The 24,328-nt window shown below is 34.7% G+C and overlaps 1 long non-coding RNA gene across 1 annotated transcript in view; it reads right to left on the bottom strand.

Annotated features, from left to right (window-relative positions):
• Positions 1–23,262, bottom strand: part of LOC114012877 (uncharacterized) — a 117,683-nt gene extending 94,421 nt beyond the window's left edge. The window contains exon 1 of the long non-coding RNA XR_003555601.2: positions 23,205–23,262. This is a non-coding gene — a long non-coding RNA (uncharacterized LOC114012877). The remainder of the gene's footprint in view (positions 1–23,204) is intronic.
• Between the last annotated feature and the right edge of the window lie 1,066 nt (positions 23,263–24,328).

The following is a 24,328-nucleotide window of genomic DNA, read 5'->3' as shown; positions in this document are numbered from 1 at the left end:
TTATTGTATAAACATAGAACTCTATTTGCAACTGCTATGGCTTTCATTAGAACTGGCTAAAAAAATATTCCCATCAGTTGTCTCAGGAATGATCTGTATTAATGTCCATGTCTTCTGTCTGTCATCTGGAATTTTTTGGCTTTCTAGGGAGAGTTAAGTACTATGTAAAAAGACAAATGGAAATAAAGTACAGTCTATGAATGAAACTGTTCAGTTCATGTTTGGCATTCCAGTGCAGCTTTGAAAACTAGAGAGTGATAAAGGCCTTAAAATGAAAAAACTGCAAAAATTGCTCAGCACTACTGGTTCATGTTCCTTTACAATCTTACAATTTTACTAATTTTACTAAGTGCTTAAAAGCATTTTATGCCTTGTTAAAACTCAAACATAAAACCAAAGGCAATCTTGCAGTAAGGAAATTTATCACTATTTTAATATTTTGTGTTAACTGAATATAGGAGGGTTTTTACTTTGTTTAATATTTTTTGTTGTTGTTCTTTCAATTTTTTGGGGGGAGCAGGTTCTTTTTTTGGGGGGTGCATTCCCTTTTAAGGGTAAAAACAACAGCAATGAAATATGAACAGTTTAAGGTTAGGGTGAAAGTTCTCAATTAAGGCAACTAGAATTGCATACCCAGAACTTTTGATGATTTTAATGAATCTTGAATACTATTTTTTCAAATATTAACTGTTTTTTTGATTCTTTTGCTGTCCTAGACCTTGATGCTCAGAGTCTAGGACTAAAAAACATATTTTAAATGCATTGATGTTGTGTATCAAAAAGACACTATGGTATTAACCCTGCATCCATTTTAAAAATTAGCTGTAGTAAGACCAGAATTAGAAAGGATCATACAGAAAAGCCTTACATACTCTACAAATGTCATGTAACCACTCAGAGTTCAAATAAGCCAACAGCTACTGTATCATGCATTGCTTTAGGGTAGGTCATAAAGAGTCATAAAGCAATTCAAAAAATGTGCATATAAATTTTAGTACGTGGTTTTCTTTCTTGGTAAAAAAAAAAATAAAATTAATACCTTATTGACTTTTTTTCCTCCTCCTCCTCCACATACACCAGCAATAGGCAACTGCCTTGAACTGCAGTGTAAATTACCAGAGATTTTACAAAAACATGATCATAGCAATAACAGTGGAAGAGGTCGTGGACTTGACCGCATTCCAGTTACTTTCTCACATGTCTTTCCACAGCTTCAGAAGAAGCCATTTCATTAATGTTTTCTTTTTTGGAGATGCCAAGGGGATTCCTAAACCCAGGTTTACTTACAATAGTCTGTTTCAACATCATAGATTAAATTTTCAAAGCATATTAAACACATCTCTGCTACATTTTTAAGGGGAACAGATTGGCTAGCCTTTCCTTTTCTAACCCCCCTTCCAATGGTTGAACCTGAGCAATCATGAGTGAACACAGAGATTCAGAAAAACGAAAACATACGGATGGTACAGAGAGTAACATTATCACAGGAAAAGTAGGAGCCTCCCAAGAAAATGTGTGAATTTTTTACCATATTGCAGCAGCCATGCAAAAGGCTGGTGCACAGAAAACATGGCTCAAGTGCCTCTTTTGAAACCTAACTCAGTAAGAATCTCTCTGTAAGAAGGCTTATATCATCATCAACAAGATTGCTTTCTGAAGGCCAAAGTGGCAGAGCCTTGAAAGCACAAAATGACATATCAACAGAGCTACAGAATATGTATGAGAACAATGGAATAACCAGGCAGGCATTGAAGCTTGTGGATGTCCTGGGAGTACATGGGCATCCCCTACCTCAACATGAAAAGACTCGCTTTAATGGATTATGAGTTCTCTTTCCTTTCTGTCCCTGTAAATCAGACATTTAATGTCTGTACAGGTATTTTGTACTCATCTCGTAGGAATCAAAGAACAACAGTATTCCTGCAAACACATCAATATCCTCTTCTGGCTGACATAAACGAAGTTGCTCTTTCAACATCAAATTGAGGTTCTTTTTCTGCTTTTGGAGTGTTAAAGGGAGCATGTGAACAGATAACGGAATGATGTGCTGTTCCTGTGCTTTTGTAGGACTGAAGCCTTACAGAAGTTTTTTTACAGCAGTTCCATCAGTGACCTCTTCATTTCCCGTTATTGCTGTATCAGTGGAAGGCTAGAAGGAATACCCAACAGAGAGTGGTAAATTAGATGTAATTAAACACATCCATACATTTTTCTTCTAAATGTATCTCCTATAATGATATAAGAGAAGGAATTATCATGTTTCAGATATTATAATATACATTTACTGAGATCCATCCATAAGATCACCGTACGAGGGTTTTTTCTGTCCTTCAAACACCAACATGATGCCTACTGAAGCTGCTAGATTCTCAGACCTGTGTATTCAACAGCATTGACTGACCATAAGACGTGCAGCAGTGTTAACTGCTTTACAGAAGGATGTATTCTCTTCTCTTTTCTGCAGCCACAAAAAGTCTTGCACTCACATTGTTATTATAAACTCCAATAATTTTTTGGAAAATACACGAATTTTTAGAAAATACATGAAACACACTAAACTTTACCTTTTTTAAAAAAAATGTGACAATGAAGGAATGGAATTTTTTTGACTGACCTCCTAATGTAAACTGTGACCTTAGCATGTTAATTTAGTTAATAAATTAAACACATTCTGGAATTCTTTATTGGCACAAAAGCCAAGTGACGCAGTACAGCTTGCATCTGTGTTCATCCATGTCTTTCCTTCTAAACAGCCTATGCAAACTTTTTAGAGGCTCTATGCAAACTTTTGAGACTAGTCCACAAGAAGTTCCAGCTCCTGAATAAGCCAGGAAATTCTCTGAGTGGACAATTGACACCTTCCAAAACAATCTCAGGAAACAGTCTAACTGCTTGATAATGCAACTGCCTAAGAATGTTCCTGCATGTTGCTTAAATTATTAATATAACATAGCCAAACAAAAATTCTTTTAGAACAGAAAACGGTGGAAGTTTACTTGACTAGACTGGATTTTTCTTTCTTAAGGAACACACTTTTCCAGGCACTTACTGAAATTTATGGGCACAGTCCTGTCATTGAAACTCCAGCAAAGTGGTTCCAAAACTGCACCAATATAGGTTACAGCAGGACTACATCTCAGTTTTTTTAAACATTTGACACAGTACTTACTTTCATGAGGACCTATTAAAAGAGAAATAACGTAAACCGTATCATCCCCTTCATCCCCCATGGGCAGTTAAGATTAAGTCCACATTATTTCTGCAGTGAGAAACAGAGTATAAACTTTAAGGGTTGTGTCTCTAATCTTGAAAAAAAAAAAAAAGAAAATAATTCTACATTTGTTTCAAGGGTTTCATAGGATTCATGAGCAAGAATGAAGCCTGTGTGCTGGCTGTTCTCCATGACACTGCTGTACAAGTTTGTAACCATATGAGGAAAAATGAAGAAAATGCATGTATAGCTGAGTTATGGGATACATACTGGATGCAAAAACTCAGATTCAACTTGCTCTGCTGACTTGGAACACAGAGAGGAAACCCAGTCTTCTGTATTTCAGACACACACCAGAATCAGCAGACTTTCATGTGCAATCTGAATACTTTCTCAACAAGAGATATAGATGCTCAGGTACTAAAATAAGTTGCAAAAAATACCAAATACAAATTTAGTATCTGTGTAAAAGAAGTCATTTGATCTCTTATCTCCCAAGACTCTGTCTTGGGTAACATTTCTAAGCTGTTTTTCTCAGTTTGTCCATTTGAGAGGTTTTCCACTCCATACAGAACATTCAGATGTTTGCTGAAGCACAAAACAGGACTGTGAGATAATTCATCTGCCACAGAGTATTTAGGGTACTTATCCTAGAGATGTGATATACAGTCTGTGATCTAGAGAATATCCAAGTAGTTTACACAAAGTGAAATAACTTAAACAGAAAAGGCCTAAGCTATCTTTATCTTGGATATAAAACATAATGATTGAGAACTTTCTCATACTTAGATTTGAAATTCCTGAAGCACAGCAGAATGATGAAGCTATCTTCTTCCATAGCCATAGGAAAAAGTTATGAATATGTGTTACTTTGTAACATGGAAGACACTGTTATTTTGTGAGTGCTGTGTAAGTCCACCAACTAATTTTCTTTTCCTAAATATACTTAAATATGTTTTCCTTTTGCCTCAGATTAGAAAAGAAACCTACATTTGCTTTGGCCAAGTATGGAATCTGGGCCAAGAGTTGTTTGTTTTGGTGATAGTAATGAAAAACTCACACTACTTCATTCAAGAAGGATTCCTTTTCAAGTTTTATAGATGTCCTGGAAAAATAATTAATCACACAGCTCTGTTGTGAACAAATATTTGACAATGGCACGGGAGTAACCCATATGGAGTGTGTTAGGATTCAAAATCTTAACAGCAGAAGCATGCCAGCTTTGTAGCAGTTGACTTTTTATGTGAGAGTGATTACAGCTGGAAGCACACTAAAAATTAACAACACATAACTAAATCACATTAGTAGGAGCTGCAAAACTGAACTGAGTCACAATAAAAGCACAGAAGTTGATACTGCAGTATTTAAGTATGTAAAGCCATATGTATTTCTTGTTGAAATATGGTTTGGGTATTTTTAAATGTTTTTATCAACATGACAAATCTATTTTAAAATATGTCTGTTGTATATCTGTTGTGCAAAAATTTTGTTCACATCCAGAAGTGAATTATGCTTATTGATATTCAGTGATCTATGCACTGGACATTCAGGCTTCTGATGTCTGATGCTCACGTAGACTTCCCAGTTATTCAGGCCATATCAAATGGAAAGGGATGGGGGTGGGGGAGAAAATGGAAAAGAGAAATAATGAGAGAGATGGGAGCATGAGATAACAAAACAATTTTTTACTGTGATGCTTTAAAGAGGAGGTGTGAAACTCATGCATACTTCCCTGGAGTCTGAGTCATCCAATACCCCTCAGCATTTGAAGTAACGGTCTAAGTGAGCAGAAGAGAAAAGAAGTATTATGACTACATTAGATCATTCTTGGTAGATTTCTGAATTCTTTTTTCTTGTACAAGTCCAAGGCATAGGAAACTGCAATCTTATCCATGGAGACCAAATTCAACAGCCATATTGAGCTTTTTCGCAGAAAACAGGACAGCAGCTCCCACACAGCCTCCAGGAAAGTGAGTGTGATGCTAACAAAGCCAGGTGAGGGGGCTTGTGGAAAGTACTTTTTCTGACAAGAAGCAGAACTGTACGTAGGATAAGAAGGAATTAAATAGCCTTTTGCTTTTTTTGTTGTTTTGTTGGGGTTTTTTGTTTGGTTGGTTTTTTTTATGAAGACTTCTGTTTTAGTAAAGTGTTACTTGTAGCAATTCAAAATTATTAGTCCCTGATAACATTACCACTGTGTTCACAGACAAGTCTGACAACTGTTGTATTTCTAGTGCTGTTGGAATAGCTAGGGGATGTGTAGGAGGCAAATTTGGAAAATAACCTGTCCAGAGGTAATTATGGAGGTTAATGCAAAGAATATGCTTGTAAGGTTATTACAACTGGTGCACCAGATTCACAGCTTACTGAAGTCATACAATATTCCTCAGTGCAGTGTCAGTGGGAACAAAGATACTGAAATGAAAACCCAAAGCCCACAGAAGAAAAAGAGTTTCTTAATTATTTTCACTCTGGTGTCTAAGGTTTCTACAGTAAAGTACAGTGAGGATACTTAAGCCTTCAAAGAACAGTATGTTAAGAAAAATACAAGTTTCCCATGTGTTTAAAACTAAAATCTTATAACAATCAACATTCCTACAAAACATTCTGCTGATAACTTCTGCCTTATCACTGGTTGAGATCTGGTATTATTCTGTTTTGATCAATAACATTTTTCTTGTTTAAAAGTGCCATCTTTATCTGAATTTAATCCTACAAATTACCTTCAAACTCCAATTTCCATGCAGACTTCTTTGTAACATCCTCCCACATAACTCAGAACATGTTTTTTGACCCATGTATAAAGTTTTGACTCCATCAATCTTATTTTACTTTTGGCCAACTTCAACCAACTCCTATTAGGACAGAAGGCCAAATCCTTATTTGCTCGCCTTTGCATTCCTTTCTGTGCACCTTTGCCATTCCTTAGTAACAGCTTAATTTGCTGACAAGAGTAATTGATATTCAAGATCATCTCAGACAAACTATTTCACTGAACATTAAAGGAGATGACACAGGAGACTTAAGCATCTCTTAAACAGTTTCTATGAAAAACTAAAAAAAACCCCAAACAAACCCTAAGTTTACTTTTATTAAAATTCCTTCTATTTGCATCATTGAAGTTAATTCCCAGACAGTATTGCTTTCCAGGCAAAAGTATTGCTGTCCAAAATGATATCTGAACACACACTTTTTCAATTTCAGTGGCAGACATGCTACTGAAGGTTTGCAAAAAGCCACACTGCCTGATACTAGTACTTGTTTTGTGTGCAACATAGCATGACAGATCTGGCAGATGCTTTGTGCTTGTGACTTGATGTATATTTTCTGTATTTTCTTGAATGTCTAAACCAAAAATACAAATAACTTTTGTAAGTTCAAGTGGTTTTCATGATGGTCAAAAATCAGTCACGTGTGACTAGGTCTAAGTGCCACAAAGTTATGGCTCATTTAGCTGTTGTTCATTCAGGAAGAGCTAAAGCATTTTAAAATAGATTTCAAAACTTCATAGCAAAATTCAGTATGAAAATACATTTCAAACAGTTTGCCATTCCTTTAAGCAATTTAATTTCCTAATTTACTGCTTCAAACTAAACCAATTTAATTAAGATTTAAACCTTATGAAAAGTATCTACATAGGGGACTTGTACCAAATTGAAAGAACTCTTAAAAGCTGAGCTAGAAAAGTAGGACTCATTTAAATTCTAACACCAAAGTCAGTCCCAGTCAAAGTGAGAATGTGAGTGTGCATGTGGAAGTCATCTGTGTTTATCTGGCTTTGCGAGTTGTTTCCCAGACTTCAGTAGTTAACAGTCTGACTTAAAAGCTTTGTTACCTGGAGGATCACGTAAACTTTCTTGTTACTGAGCCAGCTTTAAGAATTCAAAAAGAAGCTCCCAAGCAGTAAGTGAAATTTTCAAAGCTCTCCCTTACACCTATTAACTCAACAGCCATTAGTCTTGTCCACTTAAAGAAACATTTTAGGGCCAGCACTTGCTTAGCTATTTATCCGAAATTTTGTAAGCACTTACAGCAGTAAAAGTAGGAAATTGTATCTGTAAGGGATTTTTAAATTCAAAAGAAATAAGACTACGTGGTCAGTTTAAGCCACTCTGTATTGATCTGAGGAAAAAGAAAATCAAGACTACATTCAACATAAGACTTCAGTGAGTAGATATCAGCAGATCAAATTTGGAGATAAAGAAAAAAAACATAAGCCAACAAAGTTTATATTCTGTTGTCTTTACATAATCAGATGTTGGCTGAGAACTGGACAGAGTATACACCAAGATGGAAAATTATTATGGGCCCACCAATATTTTAGGAGGCTTGAGAATTTCGAAGGAGACAGCGGCAGTATGACCATTGATACACAAAGATACACAGGTATGTAGTTATCCATGACTGATGAAACTATCTTACAAATGTCTTTCTACTGATCTTCCGCTGGTATCATCACCATGGAGTTTACGGTGCAGTTGTCACACCAAGAAAATACGACATTTATAAAAACACCTCAAGTATATAGCCACATTCCAAGTTCCATTCTCTACCCAAGATCTGGGGAGCCAAAAATACAAAATGTTTCTTTACCTACGGAAGAAAGTTAAAGTTTCAAAACCTGTACCCTTAGTCCCAATACCTTCATCTTACTTCAGACAAGATTGTACATATCAAACGTACTTTCAGAGAGCATTCTGGAATTATGTGTAAAATGTGATAGAGTAACATGTAATACATGAATGCTCAGGCATCTATTCAGCTCCTTAGCTCATCAGCTAATTAAACCTTCTCGGACAAGATGCTAAGCAAGATAGTAATCTGAGAAGCATACACAGAGATTTATTAATAAAGAACTTTCAAGAAAAAAGAAAGACTAAATTATCAGGGTTTTTTAACTAGAAAAAGGCCACAGAATCTGCCACTGTTTTTCCAATCGAACTAAATAGTCCAGCAGGGACAGTATTTCAGGCAAACAGCTTATCTGAAAGAATAGTTCCCTGATTAAACCAGCAATGATAAATCATAGAGTATTCTCTAGTGCAATGCACTGTTTTAGCCATATAAAATTAAAGAAAAGCATATGAAATGCTAGGCCTTAGAGAATATATATTTTGAAAGGGAGTTCTGAAGTCTGCAGGGAGTTGTTCTTCTTTCTCTTTTTTTGTTTAATGATCTCAAGGTGGTTTGTACTTTTTGTAGTTTGGACCTACTCCCTATAAATGATGAATGATTCTGAAGAAAATTAGTTTGATCATGATTAAAACTATATTAACAATGGCAAGTTATTTTTAATAATTACATATAATAGTTAACAGCAATGTAAAACCTATAGTTTAGTACCGCTAGTATTGTTAAACTAGGGAACAGAAACATTTAAAATTGCAGAAATGAGATTATCTTAATTTGATCCTTCAATTTACTGCTTATTCTTGTATTTATACGTCAGTCTTTAGTATAACCCATATATATCGAGGTATACTCACATACACTTATGGGTTAATTTCCTGTCACTTTGTATTTTTACCACAAAACAAACCTCATTTATTGCTCAGAACAGGCATCACTCAATTAATAGTTGCTTTTTCATAGTTAAACTTGTGTCCCTGGACCTCATTAAAACATACCATTCAAACAACGCACTACATTTTCCCTTCAAGGCGCATCTTTGTAGACCGTCACTACTGTTGGAATGTGGAGTTTACAAACAGGAATGAAGCTGGTTTTAAAGGACACAGGAAGGTCTTCAGCGATCCAAGGAAAGAAAACACCCGACATCAGTATTTTGTCCCGCAAAGAACAAAATACGCGCACTGTGATGAGCAAGTCAACAAAAGGATGCTGTGCTTTCCCCTTGGAGCCAAGGCGGAAGATGCCATTACAAGACTGGGTTTACTACAGTTTGCTTCATAGGTAATCAAGAAAACATCTTGTAGTTCAACGTGATCCTAAGAGCATGATCATGGCTATAACTGCTAGCACTATATATGACTAATTGTAAAAGACTCTGGAGATCTCTAAGAGGCATTGAAGGAGAACATTAAAGCATTTCCCAGCAATTCATCCCATGTCATAAGCAAAAGCAGTCAGGGGTCAAAAGAAGTTATAACCTTTTTGTACACCAAAAGAAGGATGTGCCCTTCTTAGAGCTTCCCGGAATCAATCTTCTGTGAAAAGTATGGTTAGAGTAGCCATGAGGGATGAACATGAGAGGGAAGTGAAAAGGTGAAAAAATATACATGTACACTTATCACTAAACTATGAAGTCAGGATCGCTTATAACCAAGTCACAGATGAACACAAAGGAGAAACTATTTATCTCCTACATGTTACTGTGAAAAGTCTAGGTAGTAAACAAATGAAAATGGAATTGCTCATGTCTGGGATGAGTTTGACCTACTTTGGAATTACTGAATTTGCATTGTGATATTCAGTACTTCCTAAATGAAATCACACTATAAGATTTACATTACTGGAGCCTTTTCAATTGGTGATTATAACCTATTTAGAAGAAGTCAGCAGGGAAAAAAGGAGAGGGGTGGTATAATGTGTTAAAAATATCTTTAACAGATTCTAAGTTACTGACATTGTGAATCAAATATACTTTAGCAATTAGGAGTTGCTGTGGTAATAAATAAAGCACTACATGTGGAGCTGCAGATTACCAAATCGCACTAGACAACAGGATGATCAACCTTTTAAAGAGCAATATACCATGCACAGGCGGAAAAAGATGCGTTATTGTCAGGGGTTTTGGTTCTTACTGACATGCGTTAGAAGTCACATACAGAGAATGCATCTTTCAAAACTTTCAGGATTTACAGGATTATAGAACATAATCTGAAATAAAAATGTAATGTCTAATATAGAGGAACTACAGGCTTTTGTCTCCGCGTATAACGAACCATTGATCTCAGAGCAAAAATTAACTGGTACAGTACAAGAAATAATGAGTCAATTACGTCTGAGAGTGCAGAGCAAAGTCCCAGCCTCCAACATATTTACAGTTCATTTAAATTTTATAGGCTAGCTTCATGAAGTTGATAACAATTATGAGAAAATTCTACTGGGAGAAAGTAATTAAATATGACTGATAATTGGGAATTCCTTAACTGCCAAAAATGTCAAAATTTCTGCTGAGGACGAAAGCTATGCTAGCTAGAGCAGACATAGAAGGAAACTGAAAGCATCAGTTAATTAACTTATAATTATGATAGAAAAGAGGAGGAGCTGATAGTTGTAAATATATAGAAAAAGATAGGAAATAGAAAAGATTTATAAGGGAAGCAAAGAGAAATCTACAGTCTGTATATCTACATGATTGACAGTTTTTAAAATATGTTTTTCAAACTATTATACATATTTGGAGTATATCAAGTGGTTGGATGATAAGCTTCATATTTTCAGTGTAGGTAACTTAGACTTCCACATCTTGAAAATTGATAAGTAGTATTACAGACTTGAAAGCTTAAAACATGCTAAATATATTTTCAAAAAATTAAAAATTACTGTAATAAGGTAGTGCTTCTCATGTTGGCCCATATATTTTATTTCTTGAATAGATGCTATTTAACCTTTTTAATCAATCACTTGAGGAAAGACAATGTAAACATATTATTATAAAACTTACTATTGATATAAAGATCAAGAGAATCAGTAGTAGCAAAAAGACTGTGTCACAGATGCAGGATGAACTCAGTTTCTCGGTAAACATACTGTGGGAAAATTATGTGTGTTTCAACATTGCCAAGTAGAAAGAACATAATTATGAACAAGGAATGTAAGTCATTCTTCAGGACTGGGAATTCTAAGGAATGAGAGAAATATTGAGTGACTTAGAGGTCAGCATGGCTAATTACTTGAACATGAGTTTTAATTGCGGAATACAAAAGTCCTTGAAAGTTTTAGTAAGAAAATGCAAAGTATGAGTGAAAAGTTTATATTACATGTGTACTGGCACTGAAGCCATCAGTGCTAGATCATTGTATCTAATTATGTGTTCAAAGAAAGAGGATGGAAAATAATAAAAGGATTGGAAAAGTCCAGGAAAATGATTAAGGGACCGGAGAACATCTCTTACTGGGGAAAAAAAGAAGAAAAAAAGAAAGAAAAAAAAAAAGAAAAAGAAAAAGAAAAAGAAAAATTGAAGGTTAAGAAATGACATGATCAGTGATTAAACATTCTTTCCTGATGAAATCTAATAACAGAGAACTTCTCAACCAGAAAACATAAGGACAATAATCCCTTGTTATTACTCTTCCCAAACATTACCAGCATTTCTGTGGGATGATTCTGATTCCCATGGATACCCATTTTAATTCCTCAAAATCCTTTCCTGAAGGTAATTTCTGATCTCCATATGATTCTAATTCTGTTTCAGAATAAGAAATAGCTGGGCAATTTATGCCGTAATTATCTGTCGAAAACTTCATCCTGGGGTCTGATAATGAAAATTTTGAGTAGTTAAAATCAGCCTGCCTTCTAAGCATCTAAGAATGCCTCATGCACAATCCTGACCTGAGGTGTCACCTTCCAAACTACTTACAAACTTTCTGTACTTTTAATACACATGACCTCACAGAGTTTCTCAAAAATGGAGGAGTGCTTTAATCTTCATTTTATAACTCAGCACGAGAAAAATTGGGCCTTTGTGGTCTATCCAGAGTCACAAATAAAACAGTGGTTAGTAGTTAGAATACAAAACAGATCTTTTGACTTCTAACTTGTGTTCAAGCTACCATTAGACTTCCCTGCTAATAATGTATATTGATTAACAGTTACTTCATTATATCCACATTATAGTATCTACAGACTCTGACTTCCTATTCAGAACTCTGGTCTTCAACTTGCAATTTATTTAGTCAAATAAACCAGAAATAATTAAAATGAAATTAACATGTAAACACTGTGGGCTATTCAGACATTAAGCTTTAGGCAACATGAGAACCTCAGCATAAAATAACCAGTTCTCCTCTAAAATGTAGAAGAGAGATAGGTGATATCTGAGTGGGATTTTGATGTTCCTGGTCCCAAGCTTAGAGACAACCCTCTAGGCACTAGGCATACAGTGCATATGGAAAAGTTTCCATGTGCTGCAGTTTATGTCCTAATCTAAACAGTACAATATAAACTAGGGCATGCGTTATTTCACGGATGACACAGTTTTCAAGTTACGACAGTTTAGTAGCATCCCAGGCTCTTGGTTCCCACACATTCCTCTACTTTTTCATTTTCCAGAGCTGTCATCAAAAGCAGCTTCAGACTGCTGGAGGACACCGAGAGAAAAGAAAAAGAAAAAAAAAAAAAAAAAGATATGTAATAATTTAGATAATAAATTGTGATGGATCCGTGTTATGACACTATCTGTTACTATGATGATAGGTCAGGGTTGTAGTCAGGCAGTTTAGAGCAGTTAATTTAAGAAAACAAAATAGTTCCCAGCAGATTGCTAAAGGCCATTACAAGCAATAGAGAAAATCTTTCCTCATCCTCTCCAGTGCTCAGTCTCTGCCTTCTGCCATGATGAATCATAATGATATACATTTTTTTCAAATTAATTTCTCCAAACCCAGAATATTTCCTTGAGAACAATCTATCTACCTACCCTGATGAAAATTAAATTGATGTCAAGGTCCCCTTGTTTTAGAATTGTTTGGTCCTTTGGTTGCTGTCTTTGAATTGGTTTGATCTAGTCAGCAAAATGTATTTTCAATAAGTCACATTTGCTGAGCAAATGAACATATGCTTTACCACCTCCTGCTTAACTGAAATAATTTAAGATCCATGCTTCAAGCCTGGACACTTGATTTTCCTCTTTTCCTATATGCTGAATTGTCGTTAGTCCTTTTATGAATTATTAACTATTGCATGCAGTAGCGAACTTTTATTTTTTATTTAGCATTTTTCTGCATTACCATTGAAGAGTTTCATTTAGTGTGAAATATGCATATGTGATTTTGTTTTCCTTCCAGAACTGCAATTATCAGTATGGATGGGAACAGAAGAAAAAGTACACTACAGCAAAATGGAAACAAGGTGCTAAAACACTAATTCAGAGATGTGCTTTTCACACAAAGCCTTTTCATAGCTCATTTGTTGTCAAATTCACCAAGAAAAAATACTTGAAAGTTACAGATGCTTTGAAGAAACATGTGGAAATAAATTTACAACTGATTTAAAAAAATAAAAAGCAGATTCTGCTCTAGGCTGAATCTGTTAATGTCATACCAGTTCCAAACTGAGAAAGACTTGGTGATACAACCTTTATTGCTGAAAACCTAGTTACATACCAAGGGGCTCACACAGATTTGTTTGCTACATGCTGCATCTGTGCTTATACATATTAGTTTCTGGACTGAATTTAGTTCATCTTCCAGTGACAAAATGACATCAGCCTGTATTTAGAAAATATCACTGTGTTAATTCAGATTATTCAGGTATGTACTTTTAATTAGGGGAAAAAAACCCATAAAAGTACATAGGGAATACAATCCATTCTAGGTCAGGATTATTATAAATAGTTCAATATACATGAAAAGTGTGTTCTCTTCCTGGTCCAGGTCAATAAAAAAAAAAAAAAAATATCACCTATCTCTTAATCCAGAACTCTGATGGGTTAATCTATGGTTATGCTACATGTCACCGTGCATTGTTATGTTTGTTAAAATATTACTGACACCCTCTGCAGTTCAGAAAATTTGGATTCCTTTAAACTGTCATCTGTAGATAGATTTATTCTTAAAGTTTATCTTCTGTAACTTAAATTTAACAGATTTTCTGTTCCAGCCATCAACATCCAAGACTTCACTGTGTTCTTTCTTGGTTTTGCAGAGATTAAAAGGATTTTAGTGGTAAATTGAGAAAGATAATGTCTCTTTCTACCCTGTACTATGCACTTTTAAAGATGTTTTTTTCTTGTTGCCACAAAAATCTGTTCAAAGTACAGCATCTTGTTTCAAAGAACATAAATAACTCGAAGCAAGTTAATGGTCCCTCACTTTGATCAGGCATATCCCCTCCTGTACAAGTAGCACAATGAAACCAGTCAAATAATGCATGTAAGTAACAGGCCTTTTGTGTTATTAAAAGATAGATCAGCTTTGTGCCTACACTCTTTTGTAATAATGAGGAGACAAACACTGCTGCATCTGAACCCAGTTTTCATTTTATTTCTATAGGAGGAATGATGCTAGAAAAAAAAAGACTGTATAATTATCCTCGCTAATGTCTGCAGCACAAAGCAGACCATGCTTCTGATTATAAGATATACCAAGGAAGGGGTTTATTTGCCTTTTTTGCAGGAATGACTATACACTGGACCAGTCACCATTATGCCCACATCCTGGGCAAAATTCAGCTGGCTCCACCATTTGCAATAGCAAACAACAGCATCCATAGTGACTGTCTGACAATTTTCACAATCTGGAGATTGTCCCAGATTTGCAGGATTTTACTTCATGTGATTAGTCCAAATGAATCAATCCAATTAATCAGATTTCCTCAGCTGAATCCTATTCAAGACATCGAGTGAAATCTATGTTTTATAAACTATAAAATATTTCTGTAGTCTTATATAAAATTCAAAAAAATTATTTGTGGCATACTTTTTCTGTAAATAACATGAAAGTTGCTATTTAATCTGAATACAATTACTCACTGAGGTGCTGCATTGCAGGTGAGGGAAGACCGAATAAACAAAATCTATATTTTTATGGGTCTAACTGCTTCACAGGTTTTTATTAATGCTAATAAGTATTACCAAATCTAAAGAAATAGAAATGACAAAAATATTATTAAATATATTGCTGTGTGATGGGACTCCAAACTGAGAGATAGAGTTGCTCCCCCTTTCCCTGAAGAACAAATACAAAGGCATACCCTCCAATCTCTTAAGAGTTAACTTGTTTACAATGATTGCATAGGAGCAAAGTAGCTTGGTAATTAGGGAAAAATAAACTGTGCAGGAGGAGTTTGCCAAAACAAAGACACTCATTCATTTCTGGCAGGATGCAATTTCTGCTTTGCTTCTTCCAGTCCAGCCACATTCAGTGATTTGTGGGTTGGCCAAACCATCAAATCCCATTCTTCCCGCAGGGTCACAAGGAAATTCCTCCTTTCCATCACCACTGAAGCTTGACTATGCAGCTCTTCCCTTCTGCATGCATGACTCTGCTCAAGACCCTCTTTCCTCTGCCCTCCACTTGCAAGCTCTTCATTTTCTGGTTCATGCCTTCACCTGCCTTGTGCCCTCCGACTTTGACAGTATGTACAGGACTTTCCTGCAGGGCTCAGGAAGGTTTCTATGCTGATCTTGGATGATGTTTGAGGATAATAAACAATTTTTTTCTCCTTCCAGGGCACTCCCAGAGGGCAACACTTGAGACCAAAGGTAACTGTCCTTCCTACTTTCTACTAATAAGATTTTCAAAGGTTCACACACCAAACAGCATTTACACAACCAAATGAAAAGAGATATAATAAGTAACTTGGCTTGTCACGCCGTTGGAAGTCAAATTTGAAAGGAGATTATTTTTGTGCAGCTGTAAATTACATTTCCCTCCTTAATGTTCTGAATGTTCAGTTGGTTACAAGGTCGATCTTACTTTTCTTTTTTTCCCTAAACTCTTACTAATTTCCAAAGCCAGAGAGAGTTCAAAATGTAATTCAATCTGTACAACACAGGCTATAGTTTCTAAAAGATTGCAAAACCAGAGCGAACACAACAACATTTATGGCTATTTGGGAAATAATCTATAGTAAACATCTTCCTATATTAATCACCCATATAAATTACTACAACAAAATTAACTTGGAAAATAACAGCATCAGAAACCAGGATTCAGATGCTCAGAATTTAGTCACCTGCCACTATAATTCTTCAAAATGTTCATGGTTGGCCTTACAATGGTGATAAGGTCAGCATATAGAAGTGCTGCTATTTCCTTGTGAAGTGACTGGGAGTAAACAACACACTGGGCAATGGTGAGGTGGAGATAGAAACTTTCTTATTTTATCATAAATCCAATTTTGTTAATAGTGAAGATAGATTTGCAAAGAGTAAATCTCATCTCTACCACTGCTTCTCCTTTTCCTACTTCAGAAACTGAGCGTTATATATAGGTGTTCTGTTTTGTTCTTTGTCAAGTGACTTATTCTATTACTCCTGTGCTTCCATAGCTGCCTAGTATCTGAGAAAAACACTATTTTCAATGTTTTCACAACACTTTCCCCATAGCAGAAATATACAGCCAGGTTTCCTTCAGCTGGGGCAACCAGAAGGGTTAGCACATCCAAAGTGTTGGGGAAGTTCCAACCCAGGGAAGTCATCTTCTTGGTTATGGTGCCTCCCTTGCCAGGTGAGTAAAAGCAGTGTTCCTGCTGTGGCCAGCTTGCACTTAAACCAAGCACTTCAGTGTCCATCAGCGTTAGTCTACAAACTTCTATGAACTCCGTGAGAGCTAAACTAACCTGCAGTTGAAGCCAACATAAGATTCAGGGAGAATATTCCCATTGCTTGTGCCAGCTTTGTTTTCTGGTAGAGTGACATCTGCCTTTGGGCAGGTCAGCCTATGAATATAATTCACATAATCTTTTAAAACAAAACAACTCCCCTCAACAAACAAAACAAAACAAAAACAACAGAAAAAACCCAACAAAAAATATGTATAATAAAAAGCATTTCCACAAGCTATGTGGTAACAGCTTTCTCCTGACAAAGCTTTTCACCAGACAGAATATCGTCTACTGAAACCACAGAATCATTAAACTACTAAGTTTGTCATGATTTTTTGAGTTATATTTACAGTAGTTGTTCTTCCATCTCCCCCTCACAGCCTTTAAATCAACTAAGAACTGTTTTCTGTTCAAAGCAGTACAGAGGTCATGAAAGCTGAAGATGTTACTTGTGGTGGAAAGAATCAGTTCATGAATTTAAAAGGCAAATACATGACAAGCTAAAACAAAAAAATAAGTTCACTATTTTACTTCATGGCACACTATCTCAGCTCCTCTCTGCCATAAACTATGACCAGTGTAAATAATGAACATTAATGAGAATACGGCCAAGTACGGACTAAGAAACTTTGTGTTCTGGCTCCATTACTGACCATAAGAGGGTCCCAAGGTGCTATCAGAAGATAAATTTTAAATTGCTAAAATAAGTTGAGACTCCCACTGCACACAAAAAGAAGCTCTGTTCATATATAATTATAGGATTACGACCTATTTTCCTACTCAAGATCTGATCTGTAGGTTTGCTAAGCAGCCTCAGCTTATATGCAGTTCCTGAGAGGGCTTATTCTCATTCTAAATAATTTCTTTATATAAGTATATTTTTAAAAAAGCATTGCATTAAAATCAGGAATTATTACTATTCCACTATTTACTGTCTTTTCAAGTAATCCAGTTTGCATCATAAAATATCCTTTCAATGGCCAGTGCTTGAATAAATATAAACATCTTAAAATTCCATCATTCTGTTTTGTTATATTTTTATTACCTGTTTGACATTTGCAACATCACTTTTTTTGCAACTGCCCGTGATTATTCTATTTCAACTGTTCCAGTCTGCTATTTTACACAGTTTGCAATTTACATAATTTTTGGATTTTATATTTTACACCTATCAACCTCAGTCCCTAAAACTATGTAATTTATAGAAGAAATTTTTAACACATTCTTTGGGATCAATGTTTTCATAACCTCTTTGTACATAACAATTCCTTTTACAAACACCTGAAAGCCATCTGTGTTATTATTTGCCAGGTAAGATGATCTTCTTTTTCTTTTTTCACATCACTTTGTTTTGGTGAGGAGGGTTTTTTTTGTTTGTTTGTTTTCTTGACTTTTGGCCTTTTAAAATCTTTTTTGTTTTGCTTTGTTATTTATAAATTCTTTTGCAGACAGTAAGCATAGTGTCTTTTTCAGACTAGTCAAACAAGGAGTCATTAACCTAAACCCATATTCAAAAATATGAAAATTATATTGTGGTGAGAAAGGATGAAGAAATACTAAAATAGTACAAGAACATAGCTTTAAAATAGTACAAGAACATAGCTTTAAAATATTTTCACATGTAATCATGTACCTGCTGATGTTATAATAAATAAGAATAGACCCCTAGTGATAACTACAAATTAATTTCAAAGAAATTATAGAATCAATTAAATATGCTGCTTTCTCCACACTTGGAAGATAAATCACTTAAAATATGTGATATGAAGACAGAATGAACTGAACTGACATACATGAAAAAATTAATTCAGCTGTCTTCATCTTGATTTCCCTTTCAGTTTTTCCTTATTTTCCCATTTGTTTTCCCTGTGGTATTCATTCTTGTATTGGTGGCAAATATTACCAGCTGCCTATCATCAAAATTACTAAACTCATTATCTTCTGAGCGTATTCTTTTGTGCCAACATAGCAATAGGGCAGATAATCCTACATACTATCCTTGTAACTATATATGGCTTGAATGAACTCTAATTACTCTGCAAGTAGAAATGAAAAAATTCTACATTTGTTAGTTATTACTGCTTGGTTTCCCCAAATACTTTCTATTAATAAAAGTAAGCTACTAGTGACTGAGATAATGAAAAATACTAGTAGATGGCAAGTCTTCAGATGTAAATCTTTATTTGTTTTTTCAGTGTCATTTACTGAGTGAAAGTACACATTAACATTAAATTTTACTAATTTAAACCACTATAAAACACTGCACATTAAAATCTGTTACATAATGAAATTCTGTGATGAGTTATAGCATTCAAAAGGCTAATTTCTTGTCTTTTACCAGCTTTTCCATTGCATGCCTGACCAGAAGGAGATGTTAGAAGAATATTTAAAACCAAATGAAAACAAAACAAAAAACACCAAAAACCCACAAAAAAGATAAACCACAAAAATAAAAAGTAGATCACAGAAGTCAGAAAAGGAAAACAAACTATTTCAAACGTAGCTTTCTTCTTGTGAACCCTTGCTTAGCCCTAGATGTGGTTAAGGGAGAGTTTGCCTGTATTAATACTACTATGCCTGTTCCGAAAGATGGTGTCTCCATGGACATTAGCAACTTTGATGGACTGTTGATTTGTCATACTTAACCCAGGGAAACCAGAGAGAACAAAACACAATGCAGGAGATCTCTGCTCTGCTTTCTGCTCATGAACCACATAAAAATTTTTGCTTGTGCCCATAAAAGGCAGAACATCCTCCAAATGTGGGCTCCTCCAAATGTGGGCTCCTCCAGCAGAAGCTGTTTCCCTGCAGAATGTAGGTCACTGTGTATACATTGGGGTAGAAGATAATTGTGGGGAACTGCAGCAGGATTGGGCTTTACTAGAATCTCCTACACATTGAGAATGTACAACTGAAGCCAAAGCCTATAAACTGTTAGACATTTTGTGTGTGATTAACCACCACTTTGTTTATGCTAGCTGTAATTAGACCACATAACAAGACATCATCACACAAGCAGGCTGTATTGTAACTAAACATTACTTTTTAGGAGTTTTGTAAACCCATGGTAATTTTGGAGTGACTCTACCAGAATATATTGAAGAAATACTGAGAGTATGTGTATATTTTGTTTATTGGTATTCTCCTGCAGAGTTATTTCCATATGATTTTCCTTTTGTGCAATAAACAAAATTGCTTCATCCCTGAAATAGCTCTGTTATGGAAGTGTAAGTGTCAAATGTCTTTCTATTTCTCAGGTCAATGTTAAAATATTTGCCATTACAGCCAAGCTTTAGTTTGCACAAAACCAGCAAACTAAACCTTTCATTCCTTAAGTGCTTTTCTTTATCTGTGAAAAACTAAAAAATGTCCTTTTAACTGGCACTGGTGGCCTTGGGGAGTGTTTTACAGTACATTTTTACAAATGCTTAGTTCAGGTTTATTGGCCTCACAGCAGAGATTACAGAAGACCACACAATTGGAATGATCATTTCTCTTTGCATTAGCAGAATACATTTTGAATGGCAGCAGCAAATCTTAGGGGAACCTGGACTAATGAATGATGCTTCATGGAAAATGTTTCAAGATTTAAGAGGGAGCATTGAGGGGAATCTTCAAAATCCAGAAGTCACAGTGAAAGCGAGTCAAATTGGGTTTCTAATTCCCTGTGTTTTGATGTTGGTGGGGGTTTTTCTTCCATTTAGGCCCCTATCTCCCAGTCTTCAATAGTTTATAAGCACATTTTATAGAGTAAAACCAAAAAGCATGATCTAAAGCTCATGGGTAGAAAATTACTCATGTAGATGCAGCAGAACAGACGTTTCTGCATGAGAGAGACTTTCCTTGCCATAGCAGTCTGGCATGTCATACTGTTTGGGAAAATGTGTTTCAGCAAAGAACACATCCACAACAAATAAGTTTTATGGAATCCTAAAAGCTCCTTTGGCATTACAGAGAAGGTTGTTGTCTTCTCTTGAATTGACATGTATATATGAAGTGATTTGATCCCTCCTTCTTTATTCTATGAAAGATAAATATGAATAACTGCTATTCCTCGGGTTTGAAAGCTCATCTTTTTTTATTTATCTTTTGGCTGCTCGCTTCATAATCACATCATAAAGAATCATCAAACTAGACTTAGAAAAATTATTATATCATCTCTTCAATCCTCTTTCAAAGTTAGCATATTTTACAATTCTCCCACAGAGGCTAGCACAGACAACTGTCTTTTGCAGAAATTATGTGAAAATATAGGAACATGGGTCAATCTCATCCATATTCATTGACTTTCTAGGGACATCTTTCACAAGGAATGAATTTGGAGGCATAAACAGTAGTTAAAAATAAATGCCTAAAAGCTAGCCCCTTATACTGTTTTCATTACATGTCTGAATAATGCAAAAATGGGGAATGAAAATGCAAAACATATTGCCATGATCTCTAAGTAGCACTGTTTATTAATAAAGTAGTTAAAACAGTTTTCAAATAAACTGTCAGCCAGCCAAAGACAACTTCTGTGAAATATAAAAAATGTATACCATATTTTAAGTAAACAAAAAATTACTTTATGAGTGTGTTCTGCATAATATCACACAAGCAGATTTAATGAAAATCAAAAGCTAAATAAGTGAAATCACTGAATTATGTGAGCTTGTCACTCTGGAAGTCTTAGGCACAAAAAAAAAAAGTAAATTAAGTCTGGAAACCAAAGACTTTATCAACCCAACATTCAACACCACAGAGACTGGATAAATTCCTGCTTCTTGTGTCCTGAAGATTCAGAAAAACCTCTGAAAAAACTGGATATTTGGTGAATTAAAGAGCTTTTTCAATATTTAGAATAAACTAACATTAGTATAAACACAGCTCTTTAACTAGTAGATCACAAACTTTCCTACTGTAATCATCTACAAATAGCCTATAGTCTCTGAATAATATCACTAGCTTGCACAAGTCAGTTTAGCCAGTTTGAAGATTTGGGGTAAAGACATATTATACACTAAATAGTGTATGAAATTGTTCTTCCAGCCACTTCACATTGCAGTAATTAATTTTTTGTATAAAAGTAATTTCATGATGATTGCAATTTGAACACACTGAACTCTCAGAATCCCTTTTCAAATAAGAACACATAATCTTTACAGAAGAAAATGTAACCAGTTTTTATGTCAAATTGTTTCTTGCTCTTGGCTGAGACTGGGGAGATGATACGAGGTTGTATTTTAATTTAGCTTGTATTTACTTCCTTTTGAGGATTAGGAATTGGGATTATGACAGTCATATAGTCTGGATGATAACTTTGAGTATTGAGAGTTATTGATTAAAATATAAAACCAGAAACCTATGAGTTCAACGTCAGTGACTTTATCAATCCTCTTAGTCATAAGAATTTAGGAACCATTTTAAAACCACAGGACATGATTCTTATAAACTTAAAAAAACCCAATTGTACATTTTGTATAGAAAAATAAACTCAGTGTGTGACTTTAGAATGATATGAAAACTCCATTTCTGTTTTAGAAAATGTAGAGGTTTTTATTTCCTTAAAATACTAATGTCATGCAATATTCATCCAGGTTTTATATTGATATTTGATAATAGATCCAGCTGGCAAAGAAATACTTGCAGGAAAAAATAATAATAATAAAAAAAACCCCAAAACCTCAAAAAATGCTGACAGCTGAAATGAAAATATATCTATTTTTTGATGCTGGTCGTGTCCTAAAATATAACATCACAAGAATTAATATGACACAGTAAGATTTAATTATATGTTTCATATAATTGGCAGCAGTTGAAGAAATAAGAGTTTGCAAACTTCTTTGATTTAGTGTATGGTTGGGTCTGATCAGCTTTAGTTTATCAGAAAAATATGGCCAAATGACAGCTAGTGTAATTCCCTTAACTTTAGGACTAATGAGTCGTTAATGAATTTGAAAGACAGAACAGGAAAAAAAAAAAATGTTTTCCAATCTAGGACTTTCCTTTTACTTTAAAAACTTGATTTATGAAACAAATAAATACGGAATTATTTTGGTTCCCAGTTACACAGAGCTAATAAGCTTTCTGTTTATAAACCAAACCACCCATGAAAAAAAAAATATTCATATTTTTCTAAACAAACAGTGAAATTCTTCATTTCAAAAATGTAGGTTTTCCCTAGCATTGGAAGGCATAGGTAAGCAAAGTTCTGGAGTGCTTCCCTTAAACTCAGGAATTATAGCCTGATCTTTTTCCCCATGCAAAATATTAACCTTTGCCAAGTACATAAGTCAATAATTAAAACCAGGTCTAAATCCTTTATCAATCAAGATTTCAAAGATGTTGTAACAGACAGATGCTATTTCAAGCTAAGATGAAAGAAAGCTTTACATTAGTATGATGACAATTTATGAAGTATATGGCTCTACAACCATAGTTAAACAGAGGGAAGATTTAAAAATTGTGCTTTGTTTGAAAAAGGAGAACTAGCTCCCTGCTTGCAATTAGTAGGTGAAAAGCCAGGAGAAGAATTTCACTGATAGATACTTTGAAAAAGTACCTTACATATGTAGCTGATAGGTTGAAAGTGAATCAAAGCGTCTCCAGAGAGAATGAGCAGGGGCTGTACTTGAAAAATGATCATGAGACCTCAAGGGAATGAATCTCTTCCAAGTGCTATTTCAAACGAAGCTGGCCAATAGGCAACAGAAGCCAGAAATATAGGGGGGTGTGTGTGTGTGGTTTTTTTGTTGTGTTTTTTGGTTGGTTTTTTTTTTACCGTGGGCTGTATGACCTTCTAATTTAAACCACAAATAAGATGAAGAGTGCCCTTCAGCTCCAGAAAGCAGTATAAATAAACTATAGTGAACATAGCTCAGCAGGTCATTTTATGTTCTTTGAAGTGAATAAATGCCTCTTTTTTAATTCTTATTACTTATGCATATAAATACTAACACTATAGTCAAAGTCAATCCAGCCAAGCCATGGTCATTTAGTTATTGTATCCTCTGATACTTGAACTGGGGTTCTTATTGCTCTCCAGTTTCTGTGCTGATGTATTGCACACTTAACATATAGTTTAAATAAAATATGTCTGTAAAAGCAGATTTCAAAATGGTAATGCAAATTTGTTAAACTGCCATTATAATTTACCTTTCAAAAGGAGAAATTAGAGTCTCATTTTTAATTCATTCATTTGCTTAAAAAAAAGTGTGGTTTATTTCAAATTACGAGATAACAATGACTTTGACCAAGTTTTCTGAAAAATTCTTGAGCAATGTTTAAAAGTACTGTCCTAAACTGTCCTTTCCTGATGATACCATAAACAAATCATTGTATGTTTCTCTTCTTTCTGCCAACTTCTGTGTTAATGATTGATGATGATGATTATTATTCAGTCGTTTAGTTTTTAAGCATAGACAAAATATTTATTAAGATTTTTTAAATTATTTTATACATTTTTAATTCCAGAAAGATTTTATATAAACATGATTACTACATATGATTTTTTCTGAGTATTCAACCCTAATGAATAGTGTTTTGTAGGGAGTGGGAACATTTTTAATATTTACATTCCTAGAGGAACTTTCCTTTTCACCTAAATATGATAACAATTTGCATGTATATCAAAGCTGTTATATACAGGTTGACATTGTTCGGCACTCAGATAAAGTAAGCTATTTA

This window comes from Falco peregrinus, chromosome 6, assembly GCF_023634155.1.
Source record: "Falco peregrinus isolate bFalPer1 chromosome 6, bFalPer1.pri, whole genome shotgun sequence".
NCBI classification, from domain to species: domain Eukaryota; kingdom Metazoa; phylum Chordata; class Aves; order Falconiformes; family Falconidae; genus Falco; species Falco peregrinus.
Note: the sequence above shows the minus strand (reverse complement) of the source record. Positions and strands in the feature narration are given on the sequence as shown.